The sequence below is a fragment of the Anthonomus grandis genome, chromosome 22 (genome assembly GCF_022605725.1).
Source record: "Anthonomus grandis grandis chromosome 22, icAntGran1.3, whole genome shotgun sequence".
In the NCBI taxonomy this organism is placed as follows: domain Eukaryota; kingdom Metazoa; phylum Arthropoda; class Insecta; order Coleoptera; family Curculionidae; genus Anthonomus; species Anthonomus grandis.
Window position 1 is genome coordinate 8,401,042 of NC_065567.1, and position 19,913 is coordinate 8,420,954.

A 19,913-nucleotide genomic window follows, 5' to 3' on the forward strand; every position below is an offset into this window, starting at 1 on the left:
CGAACTTTTATTGGCAAAACTGAAATTTTATGGACTTCTGGATGGTTCGGTAATGTTGATTAAATTATATCTGCATAACAGATTTCAAAAAATATTTTCAAATAATTTTTTTTCCGAAGAAGCTAGAATTTTATCAGGCGTACCTCAAGGGTCAATCCTGGGACCATTATTATTCATAATCTACACCTCAGATATACTTAAATCATTAAAGTACTATAAACTGAGAGCTTTTGCCGATGATACCCAGGTTTATCTTCACTTCAATTATCAGGATTATTTGCATGCATCTTCTTTAATAAACCATGACCTGAATTTACTTAACCAGCTTTCTTCTTGCCATAATCTAAAACTTAACCCTCTTAAATCAAATGTTATGATTTTTGGACCTAATAAAGATTTTCTTTAAAATAATTTAAATATCTTATTAAATGATGTTCCTCTTCCCAAGATGGATCATGCAAAAAATTTAGGCATTGTCCTGGATACTGAGTTGAGGTTTCGTGAATATGTTAAATTGTTAATTCAGAAGTCATTTTTATCGTTGAAAATTTTATATAATAGTCGTCAGGTTCTTAGTTTTCATTTGAGAAAAATGCTTCTCGGGTACTTAATTATAGAATGTTATTATTGTTAACTACATCTGTTAATTTTGAATAAAAGACATTTATTATTATTATTATTATAATTCAACTTGTGCGACACTCCATATGGCCTGCGAATACCAAAAATAAACCATATACATGCATTTTGCAACTTTTGTATACGCTTTTTATCTCTGTTGTCTAAACAAGGGCCATACACAGTACCACAAAAGTTAAAATGAGAAAGAATGAGAGAGTCGCACAGCATTCGCTTGGTATCCACATTTAACTTATGGCGCTGCGGATATAAAGTTTTTAACATTGAATAGGCTTTCTGCAATTTTGATGTCACATGATATGAGAATCTTAATCCTACATCAATGTACAAACCGACATTTTTGCAAATATCTTAAAATACGATAGGCTCGTTATTAATTTGTATCTTTAAATTTTGTTTGGTAATCAACATCGCAACAGATTTCTTAGGGTTTAACTGTAAGCCATGTTTTACAGATAAATTATATGGACTTGACAAGTCTTCATTTAAACAGTCACCAGCATTGCCCGGATTCCACGAATCAAAAGACAACATCAATAGAGTATCATCAGCATAACTATGATGTCTAGTATACTTTAAACATTTAAACAAAACGCAAGTATAAATCAAAAAAAGAAGAGGACCAAGAACAGTACTCTGAGGAACTCCCATAACTACAGCCATGTCTTCCGAAAAATTGTCATTTAAACAAACTCTTTGCTTTCGATGTATGATAAAGCTTTCCACGAGTTTTATTGCAGCATTAGAAAATCCTACAAAACCAAGTATCGACAATAAAAGCTCGTGGTTACGCATATCGAAAGCTTTGCTATAATCTAGCATCACTAGTACAACGGATTCGTTTTCATCTAAAGATCGAATATTATTATCCGTCACATCGCATAGAGATAGATCGCACAGCTATCATTGGAACGGAATCCAGACTGCTTCAAAGGAAGGATAGAATTGCTGTCGTCGCTAAATTCTTTTGGATTTTTTACTTTGGGCAATGGAAGTATATTACCTAGTTTCCAACTGGTCGGAAATATATTTGATGTTATCCATGAATTTATCAAATGAGTAATATGTGGTATTATAAATGGACAACAGAGCAATATAAGCTCCAAGTTTAAATTATCACGACCAATTGCTTTTGACTTAAGTTTTCCTAAAATTTAATGCAACTTTTTGATTTAAGAAACATATTTATGTCTATTTTCTTTTTCATTATATGATTTAATTTTCACTCATACATAAACGTTTTTTCCAGGACGATTGAACGAACGTTTATTTATAGTGGGCAAAATTTAAATAAATGTAAAAATTTGCAAGGTTAGGTAGTTTTTTTTTAAATTTAAACTAAGGTAATAAAAACCCAGATGAATAAAATATTTCTCCAAACACTTTTTTATTTTTCTTTTCAACTATTCATACATCACCTTTCTGATAATAAAATGGTTATTTGAAGAGCATTTAAATATTCCAATAGAGGTTTTACTGTTCAAGACAATGCAGGGACTATTAAAAAAGCAAGATATTATAAAAACATTATTCCAAAACAAAATTATAAAATAATATACAACACTCGTTCAAACTATTATTTATACAAGAACTACTAAAATCAATACAAAGTATAAATATTAAACATAACAAAATGAAATCAAATTAAAGTGATTACGATTGGACACTGCATCATAAAGAAACCAGAAAGACCAAACCGGCAGTTATCAATTGCCAAACAAAAATGCTGTAAAAGTACTGTATTAGATTAAATTATAAAACATCACAATATAAGAACGTTATCTTTTGAAAGATATAAAGATAAATCAATAGTATCATATTATTTAAACCTACTTACCCGTGGAAATGTTTTACAATCAATATCACAAAATATTTTGAAATTTGTATCAAGACGCACCAACGACGTGGCCGCCATGAACGCCATCGACAATCGGAAAGCACGTGACGATAAGGAGGACGATCGACGCGACGGGTGACACAGAAAAGGCTCAGTATTGCTGACACTTCATTATCATCAATTCTTCATAACTTTAACTTATGATGTTTAATTACTAATTATTATTATTTTTTTTGCATGAATGATTTAATATGTCCATAAATTTAGTCCTGTCCAGAAAGTGATAACCGCTAAATAATATTTTTACTATTTTACTATACGCCACACCGCCCTATATCGAATCTAAATCCACTGGATCTAACTAGAAAATATCTAGTTTAAAAACACAAAACGCCATGTCGGGAAAAGGCAGATCAATTCTATACTTAGATTATGATTATGGTTTTAAATTATTTAATTGGCGATCAAGTGATTTACTCATATGATTCACTGACTTGTTTTATATGTCAAGATTAACATTCTAGAAATATTAATGTTAGTCCGCTTTTTTATCGTCATTTAATGACGTTATTTTATCATCATAGAAAAAGCATTTTGCAGACTACGTCATTAAATGACCATATTTTGACCATCATTATTTAGATGAACTGTTACTTCAAGATCGTTGTCGTTTATATAATTTTGGGGATTTTGGTCATTGTTTGAGGTAGAGGGTTGATTTTCAAGTGGAAATTGGGTTAAAGGTAGACTATATCTTGCGTTAAGAACGAAGTCTGCTAAATGGAATTCACAAAGTTTAGCTACTGTGTTATATGTGTAATACTGTGTTATAAAGATTAGCTAATTTTAGCTTGGATCGAGTTATTAGAGAATTAAGCTCTTTGATCGTAGAAAACGAAACCATTAGATTGTGATCAGTTTCTGTTATGAATTTTTGACCATAGAGGTAGAGTTGAAAGTGTTTTGTTGAGGCAAGAAGATCTTTTCCTATGATAGAATAATTTCTTTCAGCTTAGTTGAGGGATCTTGAATAATATGGTATTGGATGGTCGTTTTGGGATAATACACTTGTCAACGCGATGTTAGAAACATCGGTGGTTCGTTTAAATGGTTTTTTTTAGTCGGGATGTTGGCAAAATCAGATAATTTGTCATAAGTTCTTTGCGTTCTTCAAAGGCTTCAATGTATTAGAAAAGTTTCTTATGATTCGGCGGTAGTAGCCACATAATAGGTAGAAAGGCTTTGATCTCTTTGGCATGTGACAACGTTGGATGGCATAGAATTTAATGGGTTAGGTTTGATGCCGTCTGATGTTATGACATGGTCTAGATATGATACCTCTTTAGACAATTATTCGGATTTATCGGGTTGAATCTTTAAATTTTCTTCTTTAAGCTTTTAAAAAATAAATTGAATATGATCTATTGTTTTGAAAGATATTTGTATTGAAAGATATTTGGAGAAAATAACAACGTCGTCGATATAAATGAAACAAAACTCGTAAAGATACTCTTTTAAAATCTCATCCATTATCCATTGGAACGTTGCGGGGGCGTTTTTAAGCTCAAACGGCATTCGCAGATATTCATAATGACATTGGTTAACTGGAAAAGCTGTTTTTTCTATAGTTGCTGGTCGCTTTCGATCTGATGGAATCCCTGACAGTGGCGTTGTTCAGGCGACGATAATCAACAACTAGCCTAAATTTTTGTTTTCCAGAAGCATCTTTTTTCTTTGGCACAATCCAAACAGGGCTGAATAGGGTGAAATAGATGGCCTTGTAATTTTATCATCTGTAGGATTTTAAGTAGATATTAATGCGTATCATGTATTTGGTTTGACTTGCAAAAGTTAAATCACAGTCTGCGTAATACATATCCCAACTCTTATCAAAGGGGAATAATTTTTTATTTCTCCAGTGGAGATAGATGATCCAGTCTAAGTTGGGCGTTTGTGTTAAACTGTTGGGGGAATTATGCAGTGAATCAATTACGTTAAATTATTCTGTGGAATGAACGCTTTAACGCTTTCGTGAAAATTAATGTTTATATTGGAAGTTGGGTTAGAGATTTTGCAAAGACCGTTTTGCACAGTAATAAGACTACCTTGGATAATATATTTACATACGGTAAAGGGTAAAATTGCTATACCGTTTACATAATTTACTGGAATGATTAGATAATTATTGCAGCTGTTTTCCATTGGTTTTTCTAGCAGTTTATTGAAAGCTAGAAAAAAGGGGATTTTTGTATTTTGGACTGTCAAGGTTTTGGTCTTATAATCTGTAAGAATACTTAATATTTTAAAATCTCTTGATTTAGTAAAAGCATCGAAATTATTAGGCCAATTTAGAAGTCGAAATTTAAAATTATGCAATATTCCTAATTCTTAAAAAAAAAAAAATTTTTATCTTCTTTATATACATTTGCTTCAAAAAATTGTGCAACATTTGGAGTGATAATAGAGTCAGAGGCTCCAGGATCTCTAAGTATCATGTCTATTTTAGGGAGTTAAATATATGGTAATTCTATCTGCGGAGCTTTATTATTTAGGTCAATTGTTGAAAATTTTGTGGGTTATTAAGTTGCAAAGGGTTGATTACCAAATTTAGGAGATTGATCAGGAAATATCATTGGGGGAATTCTTGGGTTAAGGATCCTCACGAGTGTTTGTGAAGGGTAAAATGACTTATATTAATAATAATAATAACCCTGCACGGAAGACATTTTAACGAGCTCGTGCAAGAACATATTGACAAATGTGCGTTAAACTATAGGCTGATCTCAGGACAAATGTTTTCCGAAACAGAGAGTTCACTCTTAGCAATCCAAGATCAAGTTGTTTCAACGCGTAATTATCTCAAGTTCATAGCAAAAGATCCAGCTACTGAAGATGACCGATGCAGATATGAATGGCAAACATTTGAGACAATCATAATAATAATAATAAGCCCCGTGGGGAGCCGGGGTTAAAGAATAGTTCTCCGGTATGCTCTTCCTGTCGTAAAAGGCAACTGAAAGGGTAACCTGGACCACCAGGGCACATACTATGAAAATGAAGAACAACCGAAGCCTCGAAGAAAGGTCGCTGTCTGGGGATCGCCAGGGCATGTCTGGAGCTGGCGCTGGACATGATAGCATGCGGACCGTCGGTGTCAGGGTGCTGAGAGGGCGGGCTGCTGTCATAAAAGAAGCCACAGATCCACTACAACCCCAAGTTTTACAGGGTTACCAAAGACCAACCTGCTGAAGGTACTGCGCAGGAAACTTAGCCAGTACTCACTCAGGCAGGGTTACTGAGACAACGCTCAAAATGGACAGCAGCAATGAATGAATATATAATGCGCATTTTCTTTAAGGTAACAAATCTGGAGCAACAGATGATTGGCTTTAGGCAAGAATTACATTTGTTTATATTACATTTGTTTATATTACGTTAATTTTGCAGACAATATCCAAATATGAACGTGACTGAGCTGAGAGACCTGACCAATACCACGTCATTGCAGTAGAAATAAATAATCAACAGGCCGTGAACGCAGTAAGGGACAATTTGCAGGATAAGGGCGACCACGAGAAAACAGAAGCTGAAGAAAACCTAGACCCACCAGACCAAGCACCCTTACGGGAAGTGATAATAAATCAAGAAACCCAAAATAAAGATCCGAACAATGAACATATTGATAAAAGGCATGCTAAACTTAGAACTGAGCTTAGAAGGGTAATGCCTAAGAGTATAAAGATACAAATCCCTTAACAAGACCAGCTCTCCCTAGAGTTTACTCGGCCCGCAAATTGTCTATTCTCCTTAATGCTGCCTGATTATATTCTTTCAGCTACGAGTCTTGAACAGCTTCATCTAATGATCTGCTGTGCGGGTATCGCTGGTATTAAAACCTTAGGACTTTCAATAATAAATAACCGCAGCAAACTATTACACGTAATGAAAGACCGACACCGCCATGGGAAAGGAAATTACTAAAGAAGATTGAAGATATTAGGGAAGACATCGGCCGGCTAAAGAAATACATCGGAGGTATTATAACCAGAAAAATACAAGAAAGAGTAGAGCAAATATTGCGTCAGACCCACCAACATACACAGTAGACAATAATACCCCGGAACAACGTCTAGACACCATTAAACTATATATGACTTAACCCTTAAGTTATCTATTTTTTCAGGTAGCTTAAAAAGGTATAAACCTAGTAATAAAAGGAAACAAAATAATTTACTTTTTGAACGCTCAAAGAAGCAATTTTATCGAACGTTTAATGACACTACTCCAAAAAATACTGCCATTAGCATTTATCCCACTAAAGAAAACATCGAGAAGTTCTATGGCAATTAATTAACAACATCTAGTGAATGCTACCTCAACACTGAATGGCTGGATGAAGAACGAGCAAAGTGTCAAACATATAATCAAATGGCATTTTTACCATTTTCAGTTGACGAAGTTACTAACCTCATAAAAAAGCTACACAACTGGAAAGCCCCAGGCCCAGATCACGTCCAAAATTACTGGATTAATGAATTGTCGTCAACACATCAACAACTGACCAACCTTTAAAACCACGTGCTCATGAATTCTCAGAATTTGCCCAATTTTTTAATAGAATATACTACTTATCCAAGAATTGCCAAAACCTTCAAGATCCGGCTAAATATCGGCCAATAACATAACCATGTACCCACCCACACTCTATAAAATAATTACATCTTGCATTACAGAACGTATTTACAGACATGCAAAATTTGTATATTAAATATTATGCTAATCTGTCTTACATTTAAAAATCGCACCTACCTTTACGCTTCTTATAGCGTTCGAACTATACCTTTTTTCTCAACATTCAAAGTTTACCTACGCGTATGGATGACCACAAAACTCTCGAAAATTTGCATTTTATTACTTATCTACTTAAAATGCAATATAATTATAAGCTACCTGTGTGACACAGAAGGATAACCCGGAGGGACTAGAGGTGATTACAAAAATTTGTTATTAGCATTTTAAACTGTCGGTATCAATTAATATATGTATAGAATAAGTAAAAAATACTAGCATACTGTGTCTTAAGTAGTGCTTTGCAACCAATATTTTCATAATTTTAATAACTAAAATGCAAAGTCGTTGGAAAATAAAGGTGTAGACATACTCAATTTACCTGCTTAGGAGTCCTTATTATTTACTAGCGCAAGTTTATCGTCTATTTCGAGCTCCTCACAAATATTATTGAAAACACAGCTACTGGTAAAATCCGTTATATACTGAGACATTTTTAAAAATATTGCGCTTTGTTGTATTCTGGCTCCTAAGTTCTAAGTCCTATTACACAAAAACATGCAAATGTTCCAAAAAAAGTATTCCAATCCAAAAAATAATATGGCATCGCTGGCACTCATAAGTTAATAATGTTGATTCATCATTTTTAGTTATATTGATTCATTAATCTTAAATATAGGACTAACCAGACAAATACCCTATTCAAGAATCATAGCAAAATGTTTACTTAGCAAGTTAACACGACTAATAAATAATTTATCAGTGATTAAGATTTTATTAATAATTCATGGGTAAATTGTAGTTAACAGGCCCTAGTTAAGTTAATTTAGGATTCTACTTAGGTTTCATTTAATAACACGAGTATTAGGATCTAGTTTTTAGTATTTTCAAGATGGAATATTCCAAATAAAAATTTGAGGGCTCCAGTTAAGGCTTCAGTTAGATTATTATTAATACCTGTTGTAGTTAATGTTCCAGATCTGCTTGCTTTGAAGGTATTAATAATTAATAATAGAAGTAGTAAAGTTTAAACATATTGTTCATATTATTTTGTTGGGAAAAATTAAAAATGTATTCAGTAATTTATTCCGAATTCTATTTTAGCTAAACAACAACTAATGTTACTTTTTAAATTTTTAGGGAATAGAAAAAGGGTCAAATTCAAACAAGCTTAATTGAGCGACAGTCGATAAAACGATTGCCACTCGTTTTGGAAACCACGTACATACATCTGTAGGTCTGAAGAAACAAATAGCAGTGGAGGCTCGTAGTCCATTTTGAACAGCTGTCATTCGATAAATATGAATTCTGTCATAACAAATGAAAGTCTCTATTGCATTTGTTATTAGGGTGCTCATATCTAACTTTACCGGATTACGAGCAGAGATACGATAACGTTGTCAAAATATACCATGTAATCTGTAAAAGTTATAACCAATTTATCTGAGACATGATATAAATACGACTCAAAAGATTACATCAAGAATGGAACCAAACAATCATAACAGATAATTAAATAATACATAGTAAATCAATACAAAGAAGGTGACACGGATTATGGACATAACGATACCCCATAACGACTACAACATAAAAGAAGCACGAGCAAAAAAAGCACATAAAAACATAGATCTATATCATGATATCAAAGATGCTTACCAACTGAAAGTAATCAACCGCTGATTATATTCGCAAGTGGTCTGCCACAAGCGGTGTGTAATTTGACTAGGTGTTTTAAGTCTAATTTTTCATCCCGATTTCATCCAAAGTTATAAGCAGTATAATTATTAGTTACTAACAAATACCGTGATTCATCTTTAGCAACACGTTTCTCGATTATGTTAAATATCAGTTTAGATGAATTCTCGCCAACTGTAGATGAGCAGTTCGGTGACAAAGAAAGGAACTCCTAAAGACCCTTTGAGCCGCAATTCATATGTTAAAACTCTTGTATTGATTGTAGCACTTGAAAACCTAAGATCGTCATTTTTACCTACGATCATCATTTTTACTACCTGGAAATTGATGAATTTATTTAGTAGTTGTTTGAATTTGATATGTGTGGGATTAGATTGAGGATTATGGATGAGAAAGGGTGATTTTGAGGAAGATTTTTTTACTGGTGAATTGTGTGGAGTGGGTGGGGGGTGTAAGGGTTGTGTTTATGAAAAACGAGTTTTTTTAAGAAAATATTTATCTTAGAGGAAAAATTTAATAAGAAATTTATGAGGAATAAAAAAATTAATGATTTTTGTCTCTATACTTTTTTCAGGTAATCTTAAAATTTTCCATTAAAACACGAAAACTCTGTTTTTAATTTGTATGTTTGTTAATTATGTTATCAGTATTATTTAAATCAATTATAATTTTTTAACTTACCACTGAGTAATAATTGTAGTTTTATCTAAATGTAAAATATGCTCGATTTAGGAGACACTTCAAAAATATAAATAAGAAAATCATTAGTTCCTAAGGTTCAGGGCGTTGAAAAAATTGTTTAACTCAACCACTGGTGTCCTTCGACACTTCATATCAGTTTTTTAGGAGTGACGGAATGGGTAAGCAAAATTCTAACAGGATAAGATATGTTAGAAATAAGTCAGTGTGAATAGATTTTTTATGTTTGTATCCAGCAATCACATTCTAAAAGATTACATAAAAAAATATTAATTCTGATGCTACAGAAAGACCTCACCAGATGAATTTTGTTGAATAGTTATAAATATGGTGGTGCTCTTTATTATAGACTATATTTTATTTATTGAAGAATAATATTTCTTTACTGATTTTGCCAATGTAACTAAAATACATGTTATTTTTAGTGATTTTAAGGCTATTATATACATATTTAATTTTATTACTATTTCCAACATTGCATTTGTTTTCGTATTAAAAACAGCTGGATATTTCTATATAGGAATATTATATTAAATTAACACATTAACGTTTTGTGCCTTTTAGTAAGAAAAAGTAGAACCCACATAGTATTTAATTTGACTCTTCCTTTCATCCAGTATAATCTTGATCAACATTCTACCAATCCCATTTATTATTTGCTATTTCTAAAAATATTTACAAGATCAATGCCAAAAATAAATTATTGGGGACAGTAGGTACTCTATATTTTAGAGATTTACAATAAATACTAATAAAAATTTTAAAATTTTAAATAAAAGACATTGACAGTAATTATACCAATTTTATCAAAATAATTATTAGTATTATAATAATCCGTGGTATATAGTATTATTTTATTATTTGTTTTATTGTTTATAGTATTATTTAGTATTATTTTCATGTATATAGTTATTATTTTAAGTTTAGGTCTATAAACATTTTACTTTTTCAGAAATGAAAAATAAAAAAGAAAAACATTTCATGATGGCACTTTATGAAGATAATACATTTTGTTTTTCTATATATATATAGCTTATTTAGTTTATTAGTATATATAGTTTATTTATTATATTATCCTGGAACCTATGATAAGTTATTTGATTTTTTGGCGTAAATTTAATTCAAATATTAATTAAGGCAGGGTTTTGCTGAGATCACTTAGGCCCTAGTTGAAATACAGATAGAATATTTGAAAAGTTTCAGAGAAGCAACAATTTTTAGAATAACCCTAGTGTCCTTTTGTAGGAAATATTTACTATTATATGCAAAATAGATAATTGTGCATTAAAATAAAAAGGCAGTTCACACGACTGGCCTTTTAATCATCTGGCCTGGAAATTTCGTTCTTAAAGGCAACAAAAATTAGTATAATGCTTCACCGATTTCCCACGTACATTTGCCGTTAAGCCACGCGTCTGGCGGCTCTGTACGCTCAATTTGGGCCAAACTCTAGTTAGTAGAGAGGGAATCGCAGTGCTATCAGCAAGTGTACCATAGCGGCTCTTATCAGAAATAGATGCATAATAACAAATATAACTAGGCCATTCACAACAGTGTCAACTAGGCCATTCACAACTCTGTCAGCTGCAGGCATTGGCTCGCTGGGAATTTTACATTGACTTATTAGAAGTGATGTAGGATTGAACTATATAAAAATTTACTATTTTATATAGTTCATTCGAAGAAGAATAGTTTATAGAAGGTATAACACACTTCAAATTATCCGTCATCACTTCCAATGTTTTATTCTCACAAATTATTTGTATTCTTTGAAGTCCTGTCGAATCAAGTTGACGGTTGTTATGTTCAATCAGCCATAGTCCAAGTCTGGCTTTGTCTTGAAAAATTAAGTGAAGGTGCAGCAGGTCCATTAGGGCGTCCATCGATGCGCTGGGCGTAGTTTAGTAAGCCCTATTGAACTTGAACAAGCCAGTTTTCATATTTTGCCCAGCTTGCTATAATTTATAAAGTCTTTGGCTACACCGCCAGAAGGGCACGGTAGTATGATCCTGGTGTCGATCCACTATAGTGTCTTAAGTCATATTGTATGGCTATCGAATTTGGGTTACTAAAGAAATTTGGACAAACATTTTTGATGCTGCCAAGAGTTCAGTTGCAAAAGAAAAATTGAGCTGGGCGGCGAGTTATTTTAATTTAAAATTTAATACTCATCATCATTAGTGCATTCAGTCTGAGAAAAATATAAAAACGATTTGAGGATTGCAACTTTTTTTGTATTTAATATATTATTATTTCTTTGCTGAATATATATTAAAGCTAGCATTTTTCCAAAGATCTTAACTGGCAACGTCTCAGAAAAGGCGTGTATCGACGCGGTCTAATCGCACCCAATTGGTTGCTATGCTTCTTGCTATAATAGAGACATTCGACTCGTGTTTAGGCATAGATCCCGCGCACCCATGGAATTTGATTGTGTCTAAAAATATTGACTAATATTGAAGTTTGCAGTAGCGGAGTTTCCGTTTCGTTCATTGTCCTATAACTTGCAGTGTTAAAGGTTCTAAGTCTTCTAATTGCAATCTGATAATCTAAATGGCACTATTGTGCCCTTGTGAAGACTCATGCTAAAGTTTCCTTCTCTGTTTATTTTCTAAAAGGATTTACCATCGATTATGGCTGGTATCATATTTTTATAATAAACGTGCCTTGGGCGATGATAACCAAGTCATCTGCATATCGTTTAGTGCTGTATTTTAGCTTCCTTTTTTTTCTAAGACCAGCTCGTTTCTCAACATATTCAACCTAAGGAGGGATAAGACGCCCTCCTGGACTCATCCACGTATTGTCATGTTTAAAAATTTTATAGCTTACAATTTTTAAACATTTATTGCTCATGGAAAACTTTACCAATCAAGAATTGGCGGATATGCATTTGGCATACGGAGCAACAAACTGCCATGCACGAGCAGCATCGCGGTTGAATCATTAACGTTATCCCGAACGACAGCATCCTGGATACAAATAGTTTATTGCGGTTCATCGGCGGCTCGCTGAGACAGGCATGCTTAAGACCAAGATGCATGATACTGGTGTTACTCGAACCGTAAGAACGGTTGAATTTGAAGAAGAGGTGCTTCAGCGAGTTGCCGATGAACCATCAAATAGCACACGTGACGTCGCTAAGAGTATGAATACAAGTAACGCTTCTGTCTGGCGGGTACTACACGAGCAACAACTCCATCCTTACCACTTCCAGAAAGTTCAAGGTATGACTGAAGCCGATTATCATTCTAGAGTTCAATTTTGTTCTGGATGACATCATTGCACAACCAAATTTTTTACGATATGTTTTGTGGACCGATGAAGTCTCTTTTACAAGAGACGGTATTTTTAATAGTAGGAATAGCCATGTTTGGGACGAAGAAAATCCTAATTCAATTTTTCCAAGAAAACATCAGAATCGTTGGTCTGTCAACATATGGGCAGGCATTGTTGAAGATTATTTAATTGGGCCATACCTTCTACCGGAACGGTTAACAGGACCTATTTATCTACGTTTCTTGGAGGAAGTTCTCCCAGAGCTCTTTGAAAATGTTCCACTAAACGTTAGACAGCAAATGTGGTTTCAGCATGATGGAGCGCCAGCTCACTTTACTGTACAAGTACGCGAGTATTTGGCTCAGCGGTTGGGGCGTTGGATTGCCAGAGGTGGAGCAATTTCTTGGCTTCCTAGGTCACCCGATTTAACGTCGCTCGATTTTTTCTTGTGGCGACATGTAAAGTCTTTAGTCTACGAAACTCCAGTAGAATCAGAGCTAGACTTAACTGGACGAATAACAGCAGCATTTGAAATCATTCAAAACGAGGATCAAATTTTTAGTGTAGTCCGCTGAAACCATGTGCGGCATTTAAATCGGTGTATTGAGGTTGGAGGAAGACATTTTGAACAATTGTTGTGATGGTATCATATACAAAAGGTAAAAATAAATGCATCAGATCCTATTTAGGTAATTAATTATTTTTTTTAATTTAAACGCGTCTTAGGGTCGTAGTGACACATTTCCGGACATAAGTTCCTATACTCAAATGGATTCTACTGTTGCACTGAACAACCCCTAGAAGTTTGATCCCATAGCTCTGAAACACCCTGTATAATGAAGTTCCAGAAAAAATTGTACACGAAATTAAGCTTTGTTTAGAAATAAATAGGTAAGGTAATTTAGTATTGTAATTCTTATGTTTAAGGCAGTGTAATATAGGTTAAGGTTCTTAAGACCAGTGCTTAAAGCACTATTTATAGAATATGTTTATTTAAGTTTAACAATGTAATTTATTGCCGAAATATATAATTGTTTAAAAAAAAAAAAGATGCAATTTTCACTGTTTTCTTAAGCTTTTATTCTTTTTTATAATTAACAAAAATTATATATGCCTTCGCATTAAAAGTTTGTGAAAAAACAGGCCTTTTATTAACCTATGAGCAAGGAAATAGGGAAAGGGTAGAAATTGAAACTTTTTTTTGGGCCTGGATAGCGCATAGAAATAAAACATTGATGGCAAAAACATCGATTAAAAAGATGTTTCAAAAACATGGATAAAAATCGCCCAGCATGGTCTTTTTTCACGAGATTATATATAGCTGCATTGCATGTGTTTTTTCTGTCACATATAAATTTTAAAAAATATAAAAGAAAACTAATATGCACCCAATACAAACAAATACTCGTATATTGAAATTTCGATTTGTAAACAGAAAGAATAAAATAAATAACCTTAACTGCTCTAATTCAAAACAAACAAAATTAATTGCCAAAAATAAACTGATCAGCTGTAACAGAATGGGAAGACCATACAAATGGCGGCCCTCTATTTATCCGCCTAAAATTGGATGCACAGTGTTCGCACATTCTACCTTTATCATATTTCTATGGTTATGAGATGAGGGCGCCTTCCTGCGTCTATTGTCAAATGCAAATTATTATGGTTTACAAAGTAAATTAACTAGCATGAACCGTTAATTTTACGTTAATTAAAGTTATAAACCCTTTAGAATCCGATTACCCAATCCGAAGTATAAATTAAAAATGATGCTCTGAAATGAATAGTTCTGACGCTCTGAAATGAATAGTTCTAACCTTCTCACTATTTATAATCTCTCACCTAAACAAAATTTTGTAAACATCTAACGTTCTTATTCGTTGTAGAAGCGTTCGTATTTAAGCCCTCTTGAGGCCTTTATAGGAGCTTCAAAATGATTTCCATCATTTTTTCATGACCTCTTTAATATTTTTTTCGTAGGTCGCACGACTAATATTTTTCGAGGTACACCCGAGAGCCATTTTTATTAGGACACCCGGTGTATATGCAGTGGCGACGCCAGGGTTTTCTGCCAGGGGGGGGGGGGGGAGGCAGACATAGCCAGAAAAACTTAGGAGGGGCACTTACTTTTACATTTTGCTGTGGTACCTACTTACCTACGTTTAATTTAACTTACGTTAAAATAGCGTTATATGGTAATATTTAAAATAATTATAAGCAGAAAGAAAGGTTATAAACACAAACTTTATTTACAATTAAAAGATACAAAAAACGTGAAATGTCCAAAATTATAACGTATAGCAATTCGTTATTTAAAGCAGTAAGATTCTTCTGTTATTATGATTTTTCGCAAACGTATCCACAATATTATTGAGATCAATGTTTTTAATCCGATCTTTTTCAATGCTTAAAATAGAAATTGAGGAAAGTCTTTCATTCAGCATTGTAGTCCTTGAATAAGTTCTTACTCTACTTAAACAAGAGAATGATCTCTCTGAAGAAGCAGTTGATGCAGGTAATGTCATAGCTATTTTTGTTAAAACATAGATATTTTCAAAAGCTGAATAATATTCTTCCAGCAGTTTCAATAATTCTCTCAGTGTTTTGATTTCCAATTTTTTAGCCATTAATCTCTTTAAAAGGATGCATTCAGCTTTTAATGTTTCTTCGTCCCAATCTGAGCAGATATTGGTATAGGAACCAGCAATTAACAAAAGGTCTGATAGCTTTAAAAAGTTTTCGTGTCCTGGCTGCAATGAACTTAGTCCATTAAATAGCTTTTTATTATTTGAAAAGCGAGCTTAAAGTTCAGTTATTATTTTATCCAAAACTGGAAAAAACACGCCAATCTTTAGACCTTTTTTCGATGTATCCAATATCCAATTCACTTTCGGCCTCAAGCTCTGTAAAAAACATTTTAAAACGAGGGGGTAGTTGTTTTTTACATTTGGGGATTGCTTTTGACGAATCGCCACCGCCAGTTAGCGACCATAATATATTCACTCTTTCCCAAATGGCATCCCAATATGAGTTTTCAACTCTCATTAATTGTAGTTGCTGAAGGGTCTCTTCTACCAAAATATTTGCTCGGGCATAGTCCATATCTTTTGATTGCCAATAGTCAGATAAGGAAGATATTATGTTGAGAACATCTTTAAAACATACTATGTAAGTGATAAATGTTTTGGTTAAGGAATGCAATAGTCCTTTGGCCTCTAGCCCTCTGTCACTATTACGAGAAGATACTAAATATAAAGTAACATATAGAGATTCAAATGTATCTTCAAGCACGCTACACATTTTGTACTGAATGGACCATCTTGTTTGTTGTAGGCGTCTTAGTTCTTTGGGTTGTTTGCCAGGATAAATTCTTTTTTGCACATTTCAAAATTCCGTGTGTATAGATGAATGACTCATGAAAATATATAACTGTTCTGTCATATTAAAAAATTGTGAGAATTCTGGTATACCTTTACAACAATCTACGACTGCTAAGTTTAAGACGTGATTGTAGCAGTGTACGTAAACTGCACTGGGAACTTCTTTTTTAAATAACGCTTGAACACCATTCAGATGACCACTCATTACACTAGCGCCATCGTATGCTTGTCCTACGCAGTTTTCCAACACAATACCGTTTTTTAATAGGGTATTTTTAATTGTTGCAAATAATGAGGTCGCATCTAACTTTTCACAGTGAATAAATCCTAAAAATATTTCTTTAATTTCTGATTTATAAATGTATCTAATAAGTATTGACATTTGTTCTTTTTTCGATAAATCTTTGGTCTTGTCGGCTAAGACTGAATAAAATTTAGCTTCGCTAATTTCATGCTCTTGCAGATTGCAGAACTTCATTAAAAAGTATTTGCAGTAACTCATTTTGTATACTAGAATGAAGGTATTTTGCATTACCTGCAGCACTTGAGACTTTTTTTTTAAACACAGGATCGTGATTAGCTCCGTTAATTCCAAAAAGTTTCCTTAATTTGCACTCTCAGTGGATTCATTGTGGCCCCTTTGTGCAATTTCTAACTTACAAGTTAATAGAAGAATTTCGGCTAGTGATTTAATGTAATACCGATTTTCTTCAATAAGTTCTTTGTTTTTATTTTTAATTAAATTTTCTACGCCCCCGATGGAGAAGATCTTTTAAATTCATTATATTTTAGCAAACATTCTTTATGTGCTATTAGTTTCCATAGCCTTTTTCCACCTATTATACCCAGTAATAAATGATTTTTTCTTCACATCTGATTTGCAGAAGAATCTGCTGTAGAAACAAAAAGCTTTGTTTTCTATAACAGAATATTCCAGCCAAGGAAATGTTTTAAACCAATTTTTGTTAAAAGCTCTTAAACGATCTCCTATTTTTGTTCCTGGGTATTCTCGTAAAATTGGTTGTAAGGGCTTTTCATAAGGACTTTTTGACAAATCTAGGGGGAAAGAAAAGTGACTCCAATTATTTTCTTCTCGTTCCACATTGCAACTTGATGTTGGGGCCTCATTGATATCTTCATTCGATCTATCCGCGCTTTCTGGACCATATTCATCTAGTTCAAGTTTCTCTCTTTCAATCTGCTCATTATTTTCGGTTTTTCTTTTTTTGCCTAATTCAGCTACTTCACCATTTTCATTTTTTTTTTATTGGGGTCTGGTGATGGTGATTTGCTTCTTATTGAAAAGTAATCTTTTATTGAACCGTTACTGGCCATTTTGGTTTCTAAAAATAATACAGTTTTGTATGCATTTTTAGTTATTAAATTAAAAAAAAACTCACCTGTAGTTTAAAAATAAAACTGAATCAGGTGTTATACTATTAATTCTCAGAAAAATTATGGAAAACCAAATGCTAAAAAAAGCACACAAAAATTGTTTACTTGTCGTGGTATTAACGTACGCAACCAGTTAGTAATAGCTGATGACTAAAACCTAAAACACACAAAAAACGTTTTTGTGAAGCGGCCGAAGCGCAAAGTGCACGTGTCCTTCAAGCCCGTTTCGAGTGATCGCCAAGACGCGAATCGCCATTGTTGTGCCAGTCCGGTGATTCCCCTAAAAATGCTTATTTTCGCAAGAGTTGACCATGTGATCGGCAGTCGAATTTTCGTATAATTTGTGATGTAGGCGTTTTTTTATGGCTTTCATTATCTTTATTTTTTTATATTTTCGAAAAAGATCTAACTGGAAATCTAGCTTTCTATTCAGGGGGGGCCGGCTGAAATTCCCTCTGAAATGGCCCTCTGAAATTCAGAGGGGGCCCCGGCCCCCTCTGCCCCCCCCCCCTGGCGTCGCCACTGTGTATATGACGTCACAATAGGGCAGAAGTGATAATATTTAGTTAGTAAATTTAGCAGTTGGTATTGGTATTGCTTTCATAACATACGCCTAAGATATAGGCCTCAAATGTCAAATCCTGATCAAATTTATAAGTTAAAAAATATAACAACCCTGAGAAATAACTTAAGGATTTATTTTATGCTGTGATCTTTCTTATCTTGCAAGCAAAGCAACTATTTTATTTTTCGTAGATCATAAAAACAACACTTATTATTTCTAGACTCTTGTTAATAGTAGATAGTAAAATATAGAATTTCAGGGACAGAAGAAATGATTATTTGAACCTATAATAAGTGCTAAGAAATGGAACACAGTATATTTTTGGGATAAAATCTGATTACCATCAACATGTAGCCTCACGAGCTGCTTTCAAAAAGTTAAATAAATATTGGAACTTTGTGATTAATGGAGACCTTCAAGTTATCGGGCGATAAAACTTTACGGATTACTAAAAAATGGTATAGAAATAAGTATAGTATATACCGGGTGGTGCGTCGCCGAGCGGAACATAGGAAAACCCATGTAAATTTTAAGGGGGTCAATTATTGGCTTCCCTGTACATTTTATAGAAAAATCTAAGACAACTTTTTGAAGAGACCAATCTGGCAAAGCCTCGTGCAAAGTTAAAAAAAAATTTAATAAGCGAATCTTGAATTATTCAATTAAATGTAATTAAATAATTACCAAACTTTCGGTTCAGGTAAAACCAGACACCAGTCACCAGCAAACAATTTGTTATAAGGCTTTGTCAAATCTGACGTACAGCCGAATACAAGAAATTTTTTTATTTTTTCGTTTTATCAATCTCACAACCACACATTCAAAGTAAAACACGTTAATATTACTTTTTTATCTAAACTTTTATTTAATATGACGATGAAGTTAAACCAATAGCATTATCTGAAATATTTTCAATTTATTTTTCTATCAAGCCTATCTGGTCCATTTCAACCATTAAGCCTATTGTTAGTAAATTGGAGTCCAAAGACATTGCAATAAATAATTGTAAATGTTTAACTCAGAAGATCGAAAATAGATCCGAAAAAAGAGAGAACAGAACTCTTAAAGTGTGGAAAAATAAAATAAATAAAATAAAATACAATAACTTTTTTAAAAATAATAGAGAATTACATAAAAACATCAATTAATCAAATGTTCAAACAACCCCCCAGTAACAGCTAAACAATATCCTAACCGATCATAAAATTCATTTCTAACGTTACTAAGTTCATATTGGGAAATTTTATTACATTCTAACGAAATAGGGTTTTGTAACTGGTTTAGCTTCTGGTAAGTATCCGGTACCGTGGACCAATAATATTGCCGTTAAAAGCATTTTCCAAGCACTCTCTAACCATACGGGCATTATGGGCCGGGCAACCATCCATTTGGTACCAGATCATTTGATCTTCCTGAACAACTTCTTCCAAGGCGGGTTCCAATTTGATTTTGAAATAAGTCCAAATAGGTTTCAGCTGTTAGGTTATAGTCCATAAAAAAGGGTCCAATGATATGGTGTCCGATAATTCCCACGAATGCATTTGCTTTTGGGGATATTGTGTCAGAGTATGAACAAAGCGATGTTCATTTTCTTGGCTCCAATACCGGCAATTCTGAACATTTGGTTCATTGT